General features: G+C 44.1%; 1 long non-coding RNA gene and 1 pseudogene across 1 annotated transcript; one reads left to right on the top strand and one right to left on the bottom strand.

Moving 5' to 3' along the window:
* Positions 1 to 2,721: 2,721 nt before the first annotated feature.
* Positions 2,722 to 17,685, bottom strand: LOC148804370 (kinetochore protein NDC80 homolog; annotated as a pseudogene).
* Positions 17,686 to 20,664: 2,979 nt separating this feature from the next.
* LOC148804371 (uncharacterized) lies at positions 20,665 to 22,199 on the top strand. Its single transcript, XR_016073339.1, has 3 exons — positions 20,665 to 20,945; positions 21,036 to 21,920; positions 22,074 to 22,199. It is a non-coding gene; the product is annotated as an uncharacterized LOC148804371 (long non-coding RNA).
* Positions 22,200 to 22,873: the final 674 nt, after the last annotated feature.

Below are 22,873 nucleotides of genomic sequence, written 5' to 3' on the forward strand. Positions count from 1 at the left end.
CAAGAGGAGGGCGAGTATGTGCTCCGAGAGATTCATGAAGGCATCTGCGGTAACCACCTCGAAGGAAGAGCTTTGACCCAAAAAGTACTAAGGCAATGGTATTTCTAGTTGATAGTTCAGAAGGATGCAACCGAGTTGGTGTAGAAGTGCGAATGATGCCAGAGACACTCCAACATCTTCCACCAGCCAGCCACAACCCTCTCGGCCCTCAGCAGCCCTTGGCCCTTCGCCAAGTGGGGCATGGATTTCCTCAACGCCAGCCCTCAAGCCACTGGAAACAAAAAGTACCTCGTTGTCGCCATCAACTACTTCACCAAATGGGTCAAAGCTGAGCCCCTGGCTACCATCACAGCCGGAATAGTACCAAATTTCTTCTAGAAAAACATCATCTGTCGATTCGGCCTCCCTCACATGCTAGTCACCGACAATGGAAAGCAGTTCGACGACGTGAGATTCTGAGAATGGTGTGCCTCCCTCGGCATCAAGCAATAATACACCTCGGTGGGCTATCCCCAAATGAGCGGCCTAGCCGAGGTTACCAACCAGACTATCCTAGAAGGGCTGAAGACCAGATTCAACAGAGCCACAAGCCTTTGGGTATACAAACTAAACAGCGTCCTGTGGGCCTATCGGATGACACCTCGGACAGCCATGAGAGAAGCCCCATTCAAGTTAACTTACGACACCGAGGCCATCATTCCGGTAGAGATCGACCTATTGACGTTTTGAATCAAAGCGTACAACGAAGCCAAGAACAACGAATAACTCAGAACTAACCTAGACCTGTTGGAAGAAGTCCGAGAACAGGTGCGGATCAGAGTAGTAGCCTATCAGCAGATACTCACTCACTACTATAACTCAAGTGTGAAAGAAAGACACTACAAAGGAGACCTAGTCCTCAGAAAAGTCATGGTGCCCGAGCCCGGTGTAGGAAAGCTCGGCCCCAACTGGGAAGGTCCCTATAGAATCAAGCAAATTGTCGGCCCCGACATGTTTCTACTTGAGCATCTGAGTGGAAGACCTATCCCTTACACATGAAACTCAAAAAACATCCAGATATATTACTAGTGAATGTACTCCCTATTAGCTGAACAATGAATGCAAAGTTCCTCCCCCCTTGGCTCAGTGTTTTAGTGTACAAGTCCTTATTTTCGCCAAGTGGCCAGGACCCCTCGGCCACACGACTGGCCAACGCGTACTGCCTCTTTTGAGGTCACACACTCGGACTGGATAGTGGTCGGAATACATTGTCCCTTGTGAGCCATATGTCCCCTCTGCCTTCACGCTAAGGCAAGGAATGACAGGGACCTCAACTACAAGCATCGGCCAACAATCTCGGCCTGTAACGAACAAACACTAAGAATAACCTAAGTGCTTCGCCAAAAAGGAAGGATACGGTGACCTCGACCAGCGCAGCTCAGAAGCCTCAGCCATCTAAGGGATCACACCCTGGGGCACTCCTAAGAATGTCAAGCCATGTGAACATAGGAAAGTACTATCTCGTAGATGTGGATTATAGAAATATGTCGGGATTCTTAACTCCTTATCAAAACACACGGTACCACCTCAATGAGATCTAAGGACGGTTGCTTGAATCCGCAAAAGAAATCTTCAACCATAGGTATTCCGCATTGAGAAATGTAGTAGAGCATGCATTTGGTGTTTTAAAGAAGCGCTAGGCCATCCTAGACTCCACCCAACACTTTGATTTCCCTACACAGGTTAAGATTGTAATTGCATGTTGTGTCCTTCATAATCACATAATGGGCGTTGATCCAAATGATGTAGAAACTTGACAAGGTATTCGGAATACAGATGCATGCAACTCCAATGCTAGTAGGAGTGAGCCCATGGATGATGCACCAATTGAGGACAACTTAACACAACAACTCCAAAGAAATGAACTTGCAAGGTGGACTTCATTTAGAGATCAGCTTGGTTCGGAGATGTTTCGGGATTGGTAGACTCAAAAAGGAGTCCGATGGGGTGGATTGTTGTGAGACCAGTGGTTTTGGCTTCATATATGCTTTTATTATTGTTGAACCATTTGTATCACATTGAGAATAGTTTGATTTTGTTTAATGTTGTGGTTATTAACATGTTCAGTTTCATTATTGCTATACAAGCATACATTTTATTTAGTGGTACTAAATCTGAATTAGATGCTCGTATGTTGAATGTTGGCATGTGTTTTTTATTCAAATTTAAGTGTGTTTTAAATTTCATCTTTCAGCTATGTATGAATCCATCTAATTCATGATATGAGACTGGTTACCAAGAATGGTGTCGGGAAAAGATTCACAAGTGTCGGCAAGTGGTCACCCAGGATACTGGCAAAAGGGTAAATCCCTATTTGTGTAACATCTAGCTACACCAAAGTCTAAGCATTGTAGGCAGATTAGATGGAATAATTCAATGGACCAATCATTAATAGAATTATTGGTAGAGCAGATTGTCTTAGGCAAGAAGACAAAAGATATTTGTGTTAAACATACATTAAAATCCAACACTCAATGGATTCTCGATGACGCATTTACATAACATTTCCCTTTTATCTCTTTGCTTACTTGACATAAATGAATATCTAATGTACAAGATGAATGCACTTTTTGTATTAAATATTATAGCAACAAAGGCAACATTTTAGACCCCTTTTTGCAAGTATATAATGTTGGAATTCAAAAAATGGGACACTGTGTCATTCCTTCAACTTTACTTAAACTAGATATACATCTTATTTCTTTTTGTTCTTCCTATCTTAAGTAAAAGAAAGTTTAACTTCAAATTTCCAACAATCCAGAATAATGAAGCAAGCCACAGAACTTCAAAAGCCTCAATATCATTGGAATCAGACAGATCATGTAACTGCTGCAGACTTAACAAAAGGTACAAGGTAATTACCTGCAATTTTTTGGTAGCAAAATATACAACCAGAACAAATTTGAGAATCTATTAAACAAAATGAAAGGAAAATTTTCATGACATCAACAAACAAATACCATGCCCTGTTGTATAATCCCATCCCAAGCACATACCTCATCAATCCTAGATTGAAGGGCTGCAAGACAATTTCCTTTGCCCTCAATCTTAGTAGCATTTTCCACAGACTGTTGTCAAATAGAAATCAATTCCTCCAACTTTTCCTTGGAGCTTTTCTTTATGTTATCCATAAATTCACTAAGGGCAGGTTTTAGTCTTCCTTTGTAGTCAATTCCCAACAACTCAGCAGGGGTTCATCCTTTGGCGTTCAACACATATTGATAATTGCCTCTGATCTTTAGCCTGGAAACAACAAAAAGGAAACAATGTTGTAGCCATGAAGGAAGTGTTCTTCAATGTGGATTGTTTTTCATGTTGTGAGTTTCAAAAACAAATCAAAACTATCTGATTTGAAAATAAATTGATTCTCAAAACCAAGAAAAAACAAAAATACAGAAAACAGATTCTTTGTTATATGTGTTGTTTGCTTCCAAAACTGGAACCAAAATATGCTCTTTTTTTTATTTCTTGATGGGGCCAGAGAACAGGGATAGCCTGTCCCCCTACTGCCTACCAATAAGCCCCAAACCTTGGTGTTGGCGGGATTTGTTCCCAAAGTCTCAAGACTCTCAACCACAATCAGCCAGAAACCATACCAATTGAGCCAGTACGCACCATCAACCAAAACATGTTAAATTTCTGATTTAAAGATTATGTTTTCATCTTGTTATTTAATATCATGCTACATGAATTATATAATATCTATCTTTGATTCCAGACTAGTTTACTTTATCCTGGAATCTGTTGTACTTTGTGTTTTCTCTATGGAATAAAAATTTTACCTTACCTTTCAAAAATAAATGAATTATATAATATCTTTACTACAAAATCCATTTCTGTTTTGAAAACTATAATTTTGATTATTTTAAAATATGATTTTTTTTAAATAAAACCAACTTGTTTTGAAATTCAAAACAAAAACACAATTCAAGAACGTGTATTTTTTTATGCATGGTGAAGCAGAAAATTCAAATATAAATCAAAACAAAAACATTCCTGTTAATATCTACACAAGGAATAAACCAGCCCTAAAAGCTTTAATGGAATGGAATTTCAAATTATACTCAGGAAACCCACAAACCAAAATGCTTCGATTATAAAATTAAAACTAAAATGGTTTCTGACCTATTTAGATCATGAAGCAATATACCTTCTAAATCAGATAATTGACGCAACTCCAGCACACTAGTTAGAGATGAATTGGCAAAAACAATTCAAAATGCAAATCATCAAGCAAATCTCAGCAATTCACCTCCTAAGAGCATAATTTCATTCAATTGAGAGATTCTCAAGTTCCTTAAGCTTATGTGCTAAAGTGGCATCAAGGTGCCAGCATTTCTCCTCTCAATCGTTCCTCGCAAGCTTTGTCTCCGCAATATCTCTTTCCACAGCATGGAGCTTCCTCTTCATCCTCTCTGCATCCCTAGCATTCACAGTCTACGCATCAACCCTCTTCTCCGTCTCCTCATTCTCCTCAAAAATCCTCTTATTCTCCTGGAGTTTGGCATCCAATTCCTTCTCCTAATCCTTCAAAGTCTTCTCCACCATCACAATTGCGTTAGTGAGCTCCTCAACAATTGTGTGAAACTTCTGCACATCCTTCTCCAGCATAGATTTATCTTTCTCGGGCACCTCTCTCTCGGACGGCCCCGACCGCATTTCTTCAAGTTAGGCTTCAAGATCAGCCACTTCTTTCCCCAACGACTTAACTTTCTCAGCCGCGGCATCCCTCTCTTGTTACATTTGTCTATTGAATTCATTATCGAGATCTTCAACACCATCATCGTCACCGCGGATGTAGAGTGAGTAGCAATTTACGATGTGAGTAAGAACCCTATTATCTCGGAAGAGTGAATTTGTCGTTGTTGTTGAAGAAGACGCAATGTGATCGTTGTAGAACGCAAGCTCAATGAGCCAGTGAATGACGGCAAGAAGGGAAGGCCAAGAGTGAAGAGTGCCGGGAGCTTTGAGGGCGGATTTTGTTGAGTTTGAAGGGGCAATTGAGGTGTTTGAGGAGAAGAGGAAGATCTTCTTCAAGTTTGAAAGAGGGCCAATCGAGGTGAGTGAAGAGAAAGCGAATGGTGCAGTGATGTCTTTGGCAGAGGGGAGAGGGGGCTTGAGGACAGTGGAGGAGGAGTGGAAAGCGAGGTAAGCGTTGATGACGCGGATGGCGGAGGCTTGATGGACGCGATCGATAATGGGGCTGGGGGTGGCACGGCCTATCCCGATGGAAGAGTTGGAGGGGCGGCTGCTGCAGAAACTGGCATCAGAGTCTCGGTTTTGAATGGTGCTTAAATGGAGAGTGTCGATCGGAAGTCGATCTTGCAGAGAGTCCTTTGGGCGTCTCCGCCCACTGGTGGCTCTTCTCATTTCTCTTCGTCTCTCGCTTCTGGTTCTGTGACTTCTGTCTGTTCGAATTCGTCTCTCGCTTCTGGTTCTGTGACTTCTGTCTGTTCGAATTCGTCTCTTTTTCAGTCTTTCCCGCCTTTGTCTCACTCCCCCCAAATATGCGTCAATAGCAATTACCCCCTGAACACAAAGATTCCCTCAACTTTCACTTTGCAATAAATGCCCCTTTGCCTTGGAGTAGACCTATTCATGGGCCGGGTAGCCCAACGGCCCGGCTCGGTCTGGCCAGTTATAAGTTGGGTTTGGTCATAATTTTAGGCCTGGGTTTGGGCTCGGGCCTAAAGCACCAAACCTAACTTTTTTTCTGGCTGGGCTTGGGCTTTCTCAAAAAAGCCCAGCCGGAGCCCAAGCCCGACATGATACTATATATTAAATAATAAAATATATATTTTATTTAATAAAATATATATATATACAATATTTTTTCTTTGCTCTTCTTCTCTTTGTTTTTTCAAATAATAGTGAGATGTTTATTATTTTTGAGTTCTGAAGGACTTTAATATAAATAAAACAATTTTTATTGAATAAAATAAAAGAAAAAAATTTGTTTTCAAATTTCTATCCGGGCTTGGACTTCGAGCTTTATATGAGGGTCGGGCTCGGGCTCAGACCTAGGCCCAATGGTCCAGTCAAGCTCAGGCGTGGGCCTGAATTCATTATGTTGATTCATACACAAAGCCTAGCCCATGAACAGGTCTATCTTGGAGTTTCGTCTGTTTACTTTGAAAAAATTCTCATTCAGCTATTTAAAATTTTTAAATATCTAAATTACCCTTTTATTATTTATTTGAACGATTTACGGTTCGATTAATTTTCTAAATATCATATTGAAGTTCTATAGGTTTATGTTTCTGACCAGATTCAATATTTAGATAAAATGGTAGAGATTTCTTTTCAATATATATGTATTTAGGCTATGTTTGGTTTGAAGGAAAAAGTAGGGAAAGGAAGGGACCCTACTTTTTTCTTCAAACCAAACACAACTTTAAGGTTTCATTTGGTTTTTCTTGATTTATTAGAGAAAGGAATGAATAATTTTTATATTTTAAGATGAACAAAGACATTCGTGTCAATAAAATAAAACACGGATTTAAAGAAACCTTTTTGTATGTCAATAAAATGATCCTTGTTATTCTCGCTTGTTTCCTTTGGAAAATGAAAGTATTTGGGGTCAATTATGGTTTAAGATAAAAAAACAAGAAAAATAAAAGGGAAAATTTATGATACGGGAATCAATCAAAACCCACCCATGAATTTTGATAAATAACACTTGATTGGCTACCACATTTATCATACCACTTAATTGGTAAAAAAATTTTAAAATAAGGAAAGTTCAAGTTAATATTTTGATAATTTAAAGCGTTTCATCGTCTAACTTAATAACTTAATAGTGAAGAGTATTTGTCCCAAAGTAAGTTCAGGGGTACTTATCATTGACTGACCTCATAGTACAATGGGTGTTTTTTGTAATTTACACCGTCTTTTGTTTGTTTAGTCACACTTAGTTTAGCAAAATTGATGAAAGAGTTGTATGGCATTTGTAATTAAGCATAGCCTATCCAAGGCCTTGTTGTTTTAACCTGTTTTCAATCTCTAATACCTTCAAAGCAAATGACTTTCAATGTTCTTTTAATACCTCTTTTATTAGATTTCAAACATCAGAATGACAATATTTTTATTATTTATCCCCCAATTTCCCTTTGTGAATTTTATTCATCATTTATTATTAGTAACATTCTCTTATTATATTAAAACTTTATAATAATAATAATAATAAAAATAATAATAACAATAATTGATGGAGGAAGATTTGGCCCGACCCCTTGGCCACGCGACATGTGGAAGCAACCGAGAGTGACCTAGCAGATGCGCCAGCTCGGCACGGTAGCGGGCCCACAATCCGAGCTCCGATAAAGGGAGTCCCGAGCTCTCCCAAGAAAGGAACCAGTGACCCGATCTCCCCAAGGAAGAACCCGAGCTCTCCCTTAGGTCCTGAGCCTTACAAGGAGCGCAAAGGGCAAAAACCCGAGATGACCCACCCCGGGGCAGTTCAGGCCACACTTCTATCTGAACTCAAGACTTCACCTCTTACACCACTTCGGCCCTAAGTCGCCTGACTGAACAACCGTACCAGATGCCCAGGAAGCCCATACACGGAGGCGGCGCGCCTGACTGGTTAGAGGTCCGACACATGACAGTCGCCCTCCAACGGCCACCTACCACCGCCATCTCAGATGTAGCAGAGACGGCCCTGACAAGAACAGTGGCAGCTATGACACCCAAACTGGCAACTGGCAGAGGCAATGACACCCGAACTGGCATTCGACAGAAATGATGACACCCGATCTAGCAGAGGTGATGATGCTCGACCTGGGAGAGGTATGGGAGTGAGTGTATAGGGTGATTATAAAAGGCCCCCATCTCCCAAAGAAGGAGGTATGTGATTCTTGCGCTTTCTAGTCTTAAAGTTCCTCATTTCCCTTGCCTTCTGAATAGCACTAACGTGAGCTTCAGAGTGTTCCAACCAGGTTCCTCCCCGGAAGTCCCCATTTTCCTCCTTGTTCCAGGCACCTCCAATTTCATCAGAGGTGAGGTCATTGATAGCTAGGATCGACCGGATTGTGCACCATCATTTGGCAACGTCTATGCGAAGACTTCAAAAAGCCTCCCCTAACCTTTAACTCTCTCTCTCTCTCTCTCAAAGAAACCTTAGCTTCCATGGCTTCATCCAGCAGCAACAGGCACAACGCCGACTTGAATGTTGTTGGGGAACACCCTCAGCCCACCACTGTATGCATCGGACAGTTCACCATCCCCCTCTCGACGGACGGAATCCCTAGCCTCAATGCACCAAGCATGGTGGCACCTGTGAATGTTCCCCTTCCCCTCCCTATTGAGACAACCTTCACGGAATCGGTCGTTGTCCCTCTGGCGACTATCCAGAACCAACTTGATGACTTGATGCAGTGCATGCGGGCAATGCAAGCCCAGATGCAGCAGTTCCAGTAGCATCAGCTTCATCAGCAGCAAGTATGACACCACATTTCTCAGTGTCACTACCAGCAGCAGTTCCCCCAACTGCCTCTGAATCAACCATAGCTCCCACCTCGGCACCCCTCCAGAAGCCAGGCCTCATCCCCGGGCAGGAGGGAAAGACTGATTACCCCCGCCTTGCAGCTCGCCGGCAGATCAGGAACTTCCTTGCTGACCAAGTCAGAACCTTGGCACTCCAAGTTCGAGCTCCTGCTCGTAGAGAACCAGTTCGGCGTCCGGGCCGCGAACTACCAACAATCCGGGCCCATCGAGCTCGGCAACACCGAGGCAAGCAGCGCCAATACCAAGCCTTCTAAGCGGTAGCGAAGACGCCGGCGAGGTCGCCGAACTACTACCCGCGTCTTGCCCGAGCTCGGAGGAGGTGAAAGTTGCCCCTGTTCTTTCAGTCCCTTCCCCCCTGTCATCAGAACTCCTTGTGGTTCCCATGCCCAAAGATTTCAAACTCCCTCCCCTAGACAAGTATGATGGGTCCTTTGACCCCAATGACTACGTCGATGCTTTCCAGTCACAAATGCACTTGGCCAGGGCCAGTGAATCCTGCATGTGTGTAACGTTCACTACAACCTTCAGGGGAGTGGCCCACACCTGGTACAGGAACCTGGCCCTTGGGTCGATAAGAAGCTGGACCCAGTTCGCGCAAGTCTTCACCGCACACTTCGTTACTAGCAAGCGGTGCCCCCGGACCGAGGAGAGCCTCCTCGAAATAGTCCAGAGGGAAGGAGAGTCCATCCGGGGCTATGTCAAACGGTTCAATGACACGTGTTTGCAGATACCGCGCCTTGACCCCGCGGTACAGCTCGCGGCAGCCAAGAGGGGTGTGACACACAAGGAGTTCAGGTGGCACATGGTAGTTAACCAGCCCACGACCGTGGCTGAATTCCTCAAGCTCGCGGACAAATTTATAAGAACAGAGGAAGTGATCAACCAAAGGACTGAAAACAGTATCGAAAAAAGGAAAAGGGAAGGCGAGCCCTCCAACCCAGATGACAGGAGAAAGAAAGACTCACCTCGGGGGACGAAGCCAAGCCAACCGTTCCGAGCTCCCTTAACAGGTCGGATGGACTACACGCCCTTAAACGCGAAGCGGGCCGAGATCTTAATGACGATCAAAGACGCACCATATGTGAAGTGGCCACCTCGTCTGAAGGGAAACTTGAACGAGAGGAATAAAAACTTGTACTACAGTTTCAATAGAGACCATAGTCATAGCACCGAACATTGTAATAATCTCCGCGACAAGATAGAAGAACTTATCCGTCGCGGGTACTTGAGAAATTTTTTACAGCATAATAATAATAATAATAATAATAATAATAATAATAATAATAATAATAATAATAATAATAATAATAATAATAAGACAGATCGGTAGGGGGAGCACAGCAGAGATGCTCCCAAGTCTAGTAGCCAGCTAGCTGAACCGCAGAAGCAGCCCCTGGAGGGAAAGACCAGTTCGGGGAACAATCCACGTGATCATTGGAGGATCGATCGTAGCAGGATGCACCTCGGCAGCATCTCGGGCATCAACCTGGGAGGCCACTAGAGAAGAACAAAACCCCCCAAAGCGGCCTAGGATGGAAGACCTCATATTCTTCACCGAAGACGATGCACGCGGGGTTCACTACCCCCATGACGATGCACTTGTCATAAAGGTGAAGATCAACGACTTCGAAGTCCGGTGCGTACTCGTTGACTCCGGCAGTTCGACAAACATCCTTTTTAAAGCAGCCTACGACAAACTCCAGTTCTGAGATAGTGATTTGAAGCCCGCGAACACCCCGTTGGTTGGTTTCAGCGGAGAGGAGGTCAAACCCCTGGGAAAGGTCACGGTACCTGTGGAAGTCGGCACGTGGCCTAGCACGGTAAGACTCAGGCACGACTTCTTAATGGTTGCAACCCCCTCCCCCTATAATGCCATAATAGACGGCCGTGGTGTCCACTTACTATTTGGCGATGAAGTTCTCAATGGACTTCGGCATCGGGGTAGTACGGGGCGACCAACTCGAGTCCCGTAAGTGCTACGTCGCCACCCTCAAGGGAAAGGCCAAGGTAACTGGCGACCTCAAACTGGAGTACCTGTGGAACAGAACGAGGAGCAAGCTGCACCAACAGAGGCAACTGTTCCCATCTCTGTCTCGGTAGAAGACCCTGCCAAATTACTTCAGGTCAGAGCATCCCAGGAAGAACCCTTGCGATCCGAACTGGTACGCTTCTTACTCAATAACTTAGATGTTTTCACTTGGTCCACGGCAGAAATGCCCGGCATAGACCCTAAGCTCATAACTCACAAGCTGAATACCAACCTTGTAGTTAGGCCCATTAGACAGAAGAAACGCAACTTAGCCTCAGAACGCTGGAGGGTGGTCGATGAGGAGGTCAAGAAGCTCCTCGCAACAGACTTCGTTAGGGAAGTTCATTACCCGAGCTGGGTAGCCAACCCCGTTCTGGTAAAAGAGGCAAACGACAAGTGGCGCATGTGCGTCGACTACACCGACCTGAACCGAGCTTGCCCAAAGAACTGCTTCCCCCTCCCCAGGATTGAGGCCTAGTGGACGCGACCTCGGAACACGAGTTGCTAAGCTTCTTGGCTGTAACCAAATTAGAATGAACCCAGCCGATGAGGAAAAACCCCCTTTGTAACCGAGTTCGGCCTGTACTGCTACAAGGTTATGCCCTTCGGACTGAAAAATGCTGGGGCAAACTTTCAAAGACTTGGGAATAAGCTGTTTCAACCCTTAATTGGCACAAAGGTAGAGTGTTATGTAGACGACATGGTCATCAAGACACAATTTTCGCATTAATTAATACAAGACTTGCATTATGTCTTCCAAATTCTGCGTCAATTTAGCATGAAACTAAACCCAAACAAGTGTGTCTTCGGTGTCACCTCGGGTAAGTTCCTAGGGTACATCGTCAACCGACGCGGTATTGAGGCCAACCCGGACAAGATAAAATATGAGACCACCCCGAAAAGTGAAAGAGATTCAGAGGCTAAACGGCAGAATAGCCGCTTTGAGTCGTTTCATGTCTAAATCAGCAGACCGTTGCCTCTCCTTCTTCAAGGAAATAAAAGGCAAAGGGTTCGAGTGGAACCCGAAGTGCCAGCTCGCATTTGACGAACTCAAGAAATACCTCGCCATTATCCCAGTGTTGACCCGGCCCGAAGAAGGCGATGTTTTACAATTGTACCTCTCGGCATGCGACGAAGTGGTCAGTTCGGTACTGATAAAGGAAGCAGATCGGGTCCAACGACCCATCTACTATGTTAGCGAAATATTGTAGGGAGCAGAAACAAGATACCCAGAGATAGAAAAACTAGCCTAAGCATTGGTCATTGCGGCCCGCAAACTCCATCCGTATTTCCAAAACCATACAATCATCGTCCTCACCGACAAACCCTAGAGGCAAGTATTACTCAGGCCCAGGGTCTCTGGTTGATTGACGAAGTGGGCCATTGAACTCAGTGAGTACGACCTGCAATACAAGCCACGAACCGCTATCAAAGCTCAACCCTTGGCGGATTTTGTCCCAGAATGCACGTTCAGCTCCGAGGTCCTCAGCCCGGTTGAGCACGAGGCTCCCAGTTCAGGTGAGCTCAGTGCTCCCAGGCAAGTTGAGTCTGATCCCCGTGAGGTCGCACCCAGTTTGGTATCTCTTCTGGTTAGGCCGAGCGCGAACTGGGATGAAGAGCCCAGGATCCTTCACGTAGATGGCTCCTCAAATCAGCAGGGCAGCGGAGCCGGTGTAGCTCTCCATGGTCTGAGTGGCACGAAACTGGAGTACGCGCTACGCTTCGAGTTTGCGGCATCCAACAATGAGGCAGAATACGAGGCGTTGATAGCCGGGCTAGCCCTGGCGCAAGAGGTAAAGGGAAAACACATAGTTATCTGCACCGATATCCAGCTCATGGTAAACCAAGTTATAGTGGAATACGAAGCTCGCGAGCTAACTATGACCGCTTACTTGGCAAAGGTAAGAGAGGCTCTGCTTAGCTTCCAGTCACACTTCATCAAAAAAATCCCGAGGTCAGAGAATGCTGAGGCCGACACCCTGTCCCGGCTAGCCAGCACTAGTGACAACACCATGAGAATTGTGTACGTAGAGGACTTACCTCGGCCTAGCATTCTCCGAGGGGCAGAGGAGGTCGCTCCTCTCGCCCAAGCAGAACCAAGCTGGATTGATCCACTCGCGAGCTTCCTGCTACAGGGAACCCTCCCCGCAGACCGCAACGCCGCCAGAAGGGTAGAGCGCCAGGCAGCCAAGTACGTCATGATAAACGGACGGCTGTACCAAAAATCCTACACGCTCCCCTACCTGCGTTGCCTGCGACCTTCCGAAACTGAGCTCGTACTCTGTGACACTCATGAGGGGTTGTGCGGTGGGCACTTGGGGGGTAGGGCCCTCTCTCAGAAAGCACTACGACAGGGGTACTATTGGCTAACAATGAAAGCAGACGCCGTCGGGCTGGTCAGGAAGTGCGAGAAGTGCCAAAAGCACGCCAACATCCACCACCAGCCCGCCGCCGACCTTAGGTACCTCACCAGCTCGTGGCCCTTCGCACAATGGGGTATCGACCTACTCGGGCCATTCCTGCCAGCAACAGGAGGAAGGAAGTTCCTAGTAGTGGTAGTAGAGTACTTCACCAAGTGGGTTGAAGTTGGAACTCTCGTAACCATCACAACTCAAAACGTCCAGAACTTTTTCTGGAAGAACATAGTATGCCACTTCGGGCTACCTAGGATGCTGATCTCCGACAATGGCAAGCAGTTCGAGGACATCAAAATCCAAGAGTGGTGCCAAGACATTGGGATCCGACAAAACTTTACGTCGGTTGCGCACCCACAAGCAAACGGTCAGGCAGAAGTCACGATCAAAGCTATCCTGCGCGGACTGAAAGCCAGGCTAGACTGAGCTAAGGGGTTATGGCTAGACCTGAGCCCGTCATTGGCAAACTCGGGCCAAACTGGGAAGGACCCTACCGAGTAAAGAGAGTACTCGAGGGAGCATACGAGCTCGAGACCCTAGAGGGCAAACAGATACCCCGGGCATGGAACATCGTCAACTTAAGATGATTTTACCTATAAATGATCAAACTAAGTTGGCCATGAGCCACTACCAGAGCCTAAGGGCCAAAATGCCAAACTAACAAAGACTTCGGCACCGTAAGGGCCAGAATACCGAGCTAAAGAGGACCTCGGCACCTCATCAACGAAGGCAATCTGCACATTAATGGATCCCGAGGTGCATAGCCCAGGGCCCAATTCAGCCATGTTAACTAACCCAGGCGGAGAATAGATCGGGCACATAGCCTTACTACGTTACTACACCTCGGGGCCTAAGTCTAGCAGTTCGGCAACATAGTCAGCTTGGCGAAAAAAAAAAAGAAAAAGGAAAATAACTGCCCAACACTTTGCCAATAAAGGGGAACTATTCATTGCAAAATAAACTTGTTTACACTTCATCAAAAAAACAAAAAACAAAAACACAAACGAGCTCACAAGCCCAGAGGTACATCTTCCTCGCCTTTAGAAGGGACTTCGACAATACCTGAAGGTCCCGCTTCGTCTTCAGAATCTGCGTCATCATCAGCTGCAGCAGCCATTTTCGGAGTGATGCGCGAAGTGGTTATGGTACTAATGTCGAGCTTGGGGTACATGTTCCTTATCATCCATCGGCTCAACTTGAAACCCCTTCTGTACGAGCCCACCATCATGTCGTCAAAGCGCGGCGAGGCGATATAATCATTAACAGCCATCACCTTCGCCTCCTCGACGGCCTGAGAGAAGATCTCTGTCTTCTCCCTGATATCATCCGAAAGGTACTCGACCTGATGCTTCAGGTCCGCCATGTGCCTCACCACCATTCCTAAGGCCTCTTTGTCCCTCCGAGACCTCGTTAGCTCATCTCGCGCAGCACGGGAAGCCGCTTCGGCAGCTTGTGCTCGCTTCAAACCCCTCTCCGCCTGTATTGCCAAAGCGTGGATAGAGGAGTTCACCTACCAGAACGAGAACAAATCAGCTCGGTAAAAAAAAAAAAAAAAAAAAATCAGGGGGCACAAACACTACTTCGACTTATCACCATAGCGTGAGAGGCAGCCCGAGCGCCTGTGAGATTTGTAGGAAGATCGGCCCACGCCGTGACCTCCTCGGGGCAAATGGCCTTGTTGCTTTTTCAGAGAAAGTAGCTCGGCGTCAGCACACTCCCAACCTCATTGTGACTTCCCGAGACAGAAGGCACAGCCCGTGTATAATCAGTGTTGGCATAGGGGACCCCTGCCGCTTCCTGAACTAGAGGGGGCACCTCGGGCTCCTCAGGAGGCCCCATTCTCAGTGCCTCGGGCTCCGCAACCCGGGAAGGATCGGCGCGGACCCGCTTAGCAGCTTGGTTCCTCCTTTTCATACCGTTGAACAGACTCGCACCTCGGATCTTCTCTGCCTCCATATTACCTGCAAAAAGGAGCTTGACGTCAAAAGACGAGAATAAAAACAAAAGCAAAAGTATCGTCTGAGCAAGAAACCTACCCGAACTCAGACCGGCCTGAATAAGCTTGTCCTCCGTCAGGTAGATTTCGCATTTAAGCCCGAGTCGGGCCCAGTCCTGGTGGCCGTTCACCGTATCTTCGTCTAATGCGACACCGAGGTCAGGAACGGCCAACCCTCACTCAGTAGGAAACGGCCACCCCGTAGCACTTCGAACCACGAAGTAGTCCCGCTTCCATGCCGGGACCTTATTTGGGAGATCGTGTAAGAGCTTGAAGCTCAGACGAGGTGACAAGTAGTACGTCCTCCTACGCCCGGGCAGGGGACCCGCTTGTTTCTTAAGCACGAGAATAGCGGAAAAAATTTCCAGGTCCAAAGGAAGGCAGTGTTCACAGCAAAGGGAGAGGGTCCCGACAAGGTTACAGATAGAGTTTGGGTGAAACTGACCTACAGTGACGCCGAAGTGGTTCATGACCTCGACGATGAGAGGGTGGAAATGAAGGCGCAGCCCGACAACAAGCTGCTCCCGGAATATCACGATCTCGTCCGGACAGTGCTCCCAAGGGAAGTCGCCCGAGGGTAAAATGTAAGTATACTCCCTAGGCAAGTTGTACTAGGCGATAAGGGACCAAAGCCTCTCGGGCGTCATAGTGGAAGGTCCGAACTTGTTTGGCACCCGACCTCGATGGGAGGTGGATGTCAAACTACCCGAGGTGACTCAGCCTGCGGGCTCAAACTCGAGCTCTTCCTTGGGCCCCGCCTCGGACTCACTAAGGCTGTCGGGGGCAGCAGCTCGGTTCGTAGAACCAGCATCAGACCCCCCAGGAGACTATCTAAACTACCCGAGCTAGACATCGAAACAAAGAGAAGGCTGAGGAATCACTACGAAAAGCTACCGGACTACGGAAAGTGACGCGAGTTGATAGCCTGAGACACGAGCTCCAGGAACGAATGCTGAAGGATAGCAAAGGAAAGTGACCAGGGCCCCCCCACTATTTATAGCCACTGTACTCGCACCTCAACGGCCAAGATCAAAACCATCCAACGGCTCCCCACGAAACCGGCTGCGCATCCCCCGAGGAGAAGTCAGGTTGGCGCGCATTTCTTGATGTTCAAAAATTTGAAATCATTTATGCGCGTGAGCTGCAGGCAACCCGGGATTGACCCCTGGTCGAACCAAGCCGACCCTGATCGAGCCAAAAACACAAGAAGGTCAGACCGAAGAAACTCCAAAACAAGGCCAAAGCGTCACAAGGCAAATCCACCTGTCATCCCATGAACTCTCCATGCCGGGTCAGGACCCCGTGCACGGGGAGTGGGGGGCAATTGATGGAGGAAGATTTGGCCCGATCCCTTGGCCACGCGACACGTGGAAGCAACCGAGAATGACCTGGCAGAAGCGCCAGCTCGACACAGCAGCGGCCCCATAACCCGAGCTCTAAGAACGGGAGTCTCGAGCTCCCCCAAGAAAGGAACCAGCGACCCGAGCTCCCCTAGGAAGAACCCGAGCTCTCCCTTGGAGGTCCTGAGGCTCACAAGGAGCGCAAAGGGCAAAAACCCGAGCTGACCCACCCCGGGGCAGTTCGAGCCACACTTCTATCCGAACTCAAGACTTCACCTCGCACTCCACTTCGGCTCCAAGTCGCTTGACTGAACAACTGTACCTGACGCCCAAGAAGCCCGTACATGGAGGCGGCGCGCCTAACTGATTAGAGGTCCGACACATGACTGTTGCCCTCCAACGGCCACCTGCCGACCCTGACAAGAACAGTTCGGCTATGACACCCGAACTGGCAATTGGCAACTGGCAACTGGTAGAGGTATGGGAGTGAGTGTACAGGGCAATTATAAATAGCCCCCATCTCCTAAAGAAGGAGGTATGAGATTCTTGCGCTTCCTAATCTTAAAGTTCCTCATTTCCCTTGCCTTCTGAAGAGCACTAACTTGAGCTTCCGAGTGTTCCAACCGGGTTCCTCCCCGGAAGTCCCCATTTTCCTCCTTGTTTCAAGCACCTCCAGTTTCGTTAGAGGCGAGGTCACCGGCAGCTAGGACCGACCGGATTGTGCACCATCAATAATAATAATAATAATAATAATAATAGTAATAATAATAATAATAATAATAATAATAGTAATAATAATAATAATAGTAATAATAATAATAATAATAATGATAATAAAATATTATTTTCATAATGATAAATATGACTAAAATAATTATTATTATTTACTAAATTAACAATAATATTGTTTTTGTTATTAAAATAGTAATAACTAGTTACTATTTTATTTATTTATTTATTATTTCATTAGATTATTAATATTTAATTGTTTAATTATTTAATATTTTCTATTATCATTATTTTTAACTATTATTATTGTTTTAATTATTCAATAATAATAATTAAGTATTTTATCATTTAATTATTTACTATTAAAATAATAATATATTATTATTTAATTATTACCATTATTTTTATTAATGTCTCAATATTAACTTTATTTTAAAAATGATTATTAATATCAATTATATAAGGGCACAAAACCCCAAGGTACAACACATGAGAACACTCTACATTCTAGTGTCAAAGACACCACCATAGGGACATACCCAATGCCTCTAACACCTTTCCATGACCACAAGTTGCCAAAACCCTAGGTCTTACATTCATCTCCGTGTTAATCCAAGCAACAACAAAGTCCATATTTACAATGTTACATGTAACCATATTAAGGCAGGTTTACCACTTAACCCTGCCCTTTGACATCCATTGTAATTAGAAATTAGGTGTATCAAAGAGAGTGGTGTATTTGGAGGGAGAAGATCCTCTTAAAACAAAAGAAATCATCTTCTTCACAACTTTTGGTGGAGTTCGGGCTACCATCCGGACAACGCCCGTTCGAGAAGCTTTTACAGTCTTGCATTGGGAATATCTCCCTACTCATGTGCTTTATTTCATGAGAAGTTATTCCCGATGCAAAGGTTGAAAGAGGCTGTTGGGACGGTGTGAGCACGGGCTTGCCTTGACCGAAGCCAATCTCCTTTTGGTGAGTAGTGACAACCAAACCACTACATCCAAGTGAATATGGTATTTGACACTCTACTTGTTACATCCATATCAAATCATAAATCTCGTTCAAGATGATGAAAGCAAGATTGGAACACCACTATCCCTGCTAGAGATTCTTGGGGTTTTAGGCAGTGTTCGGAACCGCTTAAATCTCGTGGACAAGACCATTTTGGTCCCGTCCACGGGATTTTGTTGCGTTCAGCTGGGTGTGGATGGGACTGGTCCTGTCCACACCCCTATATAGCATGGACAGGTCCCTTTCAAACCCTAATTTCTCATCCACGGTAAAATCTCATGGTTGGGGACCATCCACACTTGATTTTTGATCCCCTACTTCACACTTTCCCTGAAAGGCTACTCTATTGTCTATTTCATATTTTAATATTTTTGTCAATAAGATATTAATTATTTTACTTAATTTTTTATTTTTTTAAATTTTAATGTTTTATCAATAAGATTATATTTAAAATTTTAATTATTTTACCATTGTTCTTATAAAAAAAATCATATTTATTGGTTAATATTAATGCATTGATGCATTTTTCAATATATTTATCATATAAAATGCAAAAATTAGAATTTATGATTAACTATGTAGATCAAGGTTTTCGAACCGCCGTTTACCCGAACGGTCGTACCGTTCAGCCTGGGAAATGTCTAGGCAAGGAGATCCATTTTACCCCAAACCCGGTTTTTGGCTAAAAACCATTGAAAAAGTCAACAACCCGTTGACCCGAGTGATCAAACCATCAACCCGTTCAATGATTTTTTGTCATTTTTTATTTTTAATTATTTTTTTTATTTTTTAATTTTTTTGTCAGAACGGGCCATCCATTCGAAATGGTCCGACCGTCGACCCGGAAACCGGTGGTCAGAACGGTTCCATTTCCAAGTCGTTTTTTAAAATGTTGGTGGTGTGGTGTGGATTGGTCTAGTCCACTATGGGTGTGGGCTGGTCTAGTCCACACAGTTTGTTCATAGTTTAGAATAGTTGTGGATTGTGGTGTGATGTGGATTGGTCTCTGCCACAGGGTGTGGTGTGGACCAGTCCACCCCCACCAGTTTCTCATCCACACTATAGAACCCCCCCTTAACCGTTCAGTCCACCCCTAGGGCAAAGCTAAGATTTCTAGGAGTGGACTGAATCCTGACCGTGAATCAATGCCAAATTCACGGGCATGATGCGGTTTATAGGGGATGGGGGCTGCAATTTTAGATTTCTGAGGTGGAATACAGTCCACTTATCCCTAGATTATTCAAGATGATGTGGCAAATTTTTAATGAAGAGTCAATGTAAAAGATTGACCCAAGGGGTGATAGAATGCGGATTCACTTGAATGCATCTCCCTACAAGATCAAAACTGACATAGATTCCCGTAAGCTGGCCTAACCCAACATCCTAAGCAACCGACAAATCAAGGGATTCACATCCAACCCTTTGCTTTTTAGTCAATGGATAGCTCTCTTTAGATAGGACTGTCAAGGGGTCATGTCTATCCGATGTACCTGAACAGATCGAACCGATTATAATGGGGTCTGATTCCATGGTTATAGTTTTGTCCTAGTTAATAATTGGGTCGGTTCTGGCGCTTGCCTTAATTTTGATTGAAATATGAATATATAACATTTTCTTAATTTTTTTATAATTTCTATCATGTTTTATGATTGAAATGATAAATTTGATAAATAATATTTAATAGATATTTAATTTATTAACATATGTATAACTAATTAAATATTTTTTTATCAATGTTGTTAAGGTTATAATATCAAAATTTAAAATTTCAAGTTGTTATTAAATAAAAACATATATAATCTTTAGTAGAGGTGTCAAAGGTATTCAGAAATCTGATTTTGAGATATTCGACATAATCGAATCGAATTTGGATAATTCGAATATCTAATCGGTCGAATTCGGATATCATATTCTTATCGAATAGTTAATCGGATTCAAATTCGGATATAGCCTGATTCGATTCGATAGATATCCGAATTCGACTGATTATTTAATTCTTATATATAATATATAAAATATTTTAGATAATTTATATATAATAATTAAGTTATATAAATAATTTATATATTTATATATTTTATATCAATAAAATATTTATTAATTATCTAAAATAATCAATTAATCAAATTCGACTCGAATAAAATATCTGAATATTTAATTGGATTTGAATTTGGATATTAATTTTCAATATCCGTCGCATATCGGATCGAATTCAGATATTGGATTTTCTAATCGGATTCAAATTCGGATATTACCTGATCCGATTCGAATTCGATCCGTTTACACTCCTAGTCTTCACTATAACTGTCCGGAATATTAACCGGGACGGTTCTGGTTCCACTTAGATCCAGACCCGACCCGACCCGATCTTCATAAAGAGCTATCAGCTTTGGTCGGTGTGGAGCGTTAGTAACCGCCATAAAAAGGCAGCCGTTAGTTGTTGTGATAGTCAAATGTACTCTCCAAACAGACGAATACTGAATCAGCTTTTGTCGGTTCACCGGTTTTCTTGTTACCGCTTCTACTAATAATCTCTGTATCTGTTACTCTGTTAGTTAAGTCGGTTAAGAATTCCATTCCAGCAGCCGTTTCTACTAATAATTAATCCTACTCCAACTCCAACATTTTAGCCTTCCTTTTCGGTTGGCCGGCTGTCTTATTTCCTATTCTTGTCGTTTCAATCACAATCTCTGTATCTGTTACTCGGTTAATTAAGTCGGTTAACAGAGTTCCATTCCAGCACACGTTACTACTCCAAGTAGGATTCTTGTTTTATAAATAGTAAATAGAATCTGCCTCTCACTCTCACTCTCATTCGCATACATACAGCATCATCAACACTACACTTCGTCCGATTCAACACCGAGAAATCATTACGGTAAGTCTCTTCTCCCTTCCTTTGTTTCTCTCTCTTTATTCATTTTCTGTTCCATTACTCTGATTTCTCTTCTCTTCTGTTTATCTGCAGTGCGTGCGTCTGCAACAAACAAAATGGCTATGGTGTTAGCTATTCTTTCCTTCCTTTCAATCTTTTCCTTCACTGTTTCCTTCGGTCAATTAGATGATTACGAGTGGCCTGGACCTGAATATTCCGTTGTGGGAGATCCTGGTATGAGAAATTCTAACCTTAGATTGGCCATAGACTCATGGAACTACTGTAACAAGGTTGGATCTGAAGCTCCTAAGATGGGGAGCCCGGCTGCAGCTGATTGCTTTGATGTCCATCCTAAGACATTCTCTGTTCGGCATAGAGTCACAGAAGCCGATAACAGATTAAGTGTTGGAAAGCCTTTTCCTAGTTCATTCAGGGGACAAGATTTGTCTCATCTTAATGACCCAGATTTGTATGCTGTTCAGAAGGAACTGTATCTTGGTTCCAAGTGTGAGGTACATGGGAACGACCTGAGGTTTATTTCTGACTATTATCAGTTTTGGATGATTACTCTTAGAAATGGTAACCTAGACACACATGCTGGATTGTGCCCCAGTAAAGGCAGGAAGGTCGGTCCCTTTGAACATTCAGAAGATGGATTCTCATGTTTTGGAAAGGGGTGTATGAATCAGCCACTTATGTTCCATAACTATACCAGCTTGCAAACTGTTGGAAAGGAGAATTTTCTTAGAGGGAGTTTCTTTGGCACCTATGACTTGGATGTTGATTTTGGTAAAGGAGTAACACGTAACATTTCCTAATTACTCTGTATCATGGGAAAAGAAGCTTGGAGAGGACAAGAGTTGGGCTTTTCATCACTTTTTGAGGACATCAGACAAATACCCATCACTAAAGCTCACCCTGAAATCTGATAGTGCTGGTGGAAAATTTGGCTATGGTACCAGAGGAATGACTAAGGATGTAAGTGTCAATGTGCTGGCTTCTTTCTTTATATTTTTTCTATAATTAATTTCTGATTTCTGATCATATTGATTATTTGATCATATAATTTGCAATGATATTTTTTAGTTAGTTAAGAGTTTTAACTTCTTTTGGTTTGTTCTGATATTGCAGCTAACAATTTCACCAGACTTTGAAGTGATTTTCACACTTAATGTGCTCAAGGGAGGAGGTGCAAATAGCCAATTCAACTTGCTAGAGATGAGAAGCTGTTGGCGGAACGATGGTCTTAGATGCGAATTTTGATTTTGGTCTAATCCACCCAAATTGATTTTGGACTGGACGGGGTTCAATCCAAAACCGATCCATTGACACCCTTATCTGCATCAGGTTCATGTCGGGTCAAGGCAATTTTGGATAGGGTCAGAAAAGGCTATACCCCAACCCTAAAACAGACCAATGGATCAACTCAGGTGAACCCTGAAACTAACTGGAATTTCAAAAGATGAAGAAACAAAATGATAAATGCCAAAATTAGAGGAATTAATCGGAAAAATACAAATTTAAAAGAGAAAACTTGAAAACTAAAATATTGAAAGAGTAAAGACTAAATACTGAAGATTAAAGGAGTCTGGATCTCCTGCCCACACAAACTCTACCCACGTCTACCCACATAACATCGCAGCTACACATGGAGAACATCTCATCCTCCTAATTGGTATTATATAGGAGGCGATATTCCGGGATAGTGTGTTGTGAGTAGACGTGGGCAGAGTTCTTGTGGGCAGGTGATCCGGAGTCAGATTAAAGAGGGAAAAGGGGCGAATTGGAGGCTTTGGTAGAAGCCTCGAAAGAGAAGTGTGGCAAAGGAGCAGTCCCGGGTATTAGAGCTTTGGAGCCTCCTAAAGGACGAGCGAAGCCCAATTTTATAGATACTCTGATTGAAAGATAGGTCTAGATGGCTAATTTGTGTG

Source organism: Nelumbo nucifera, chromosome 1, assembly GCF_055504915.1.
Source record: "Nelumbo nucifera cultivar China Antique chromosome 1, China Antique-T2T, whole genome shotgun sequence".
Taxonomy (NCBI): Eukaryota; Viridiplantae; Streptophyta; class Magnoliopsida; order Proteales; family Nelumbonaceae; genus Nelumbo; species Nelumbo nucifera.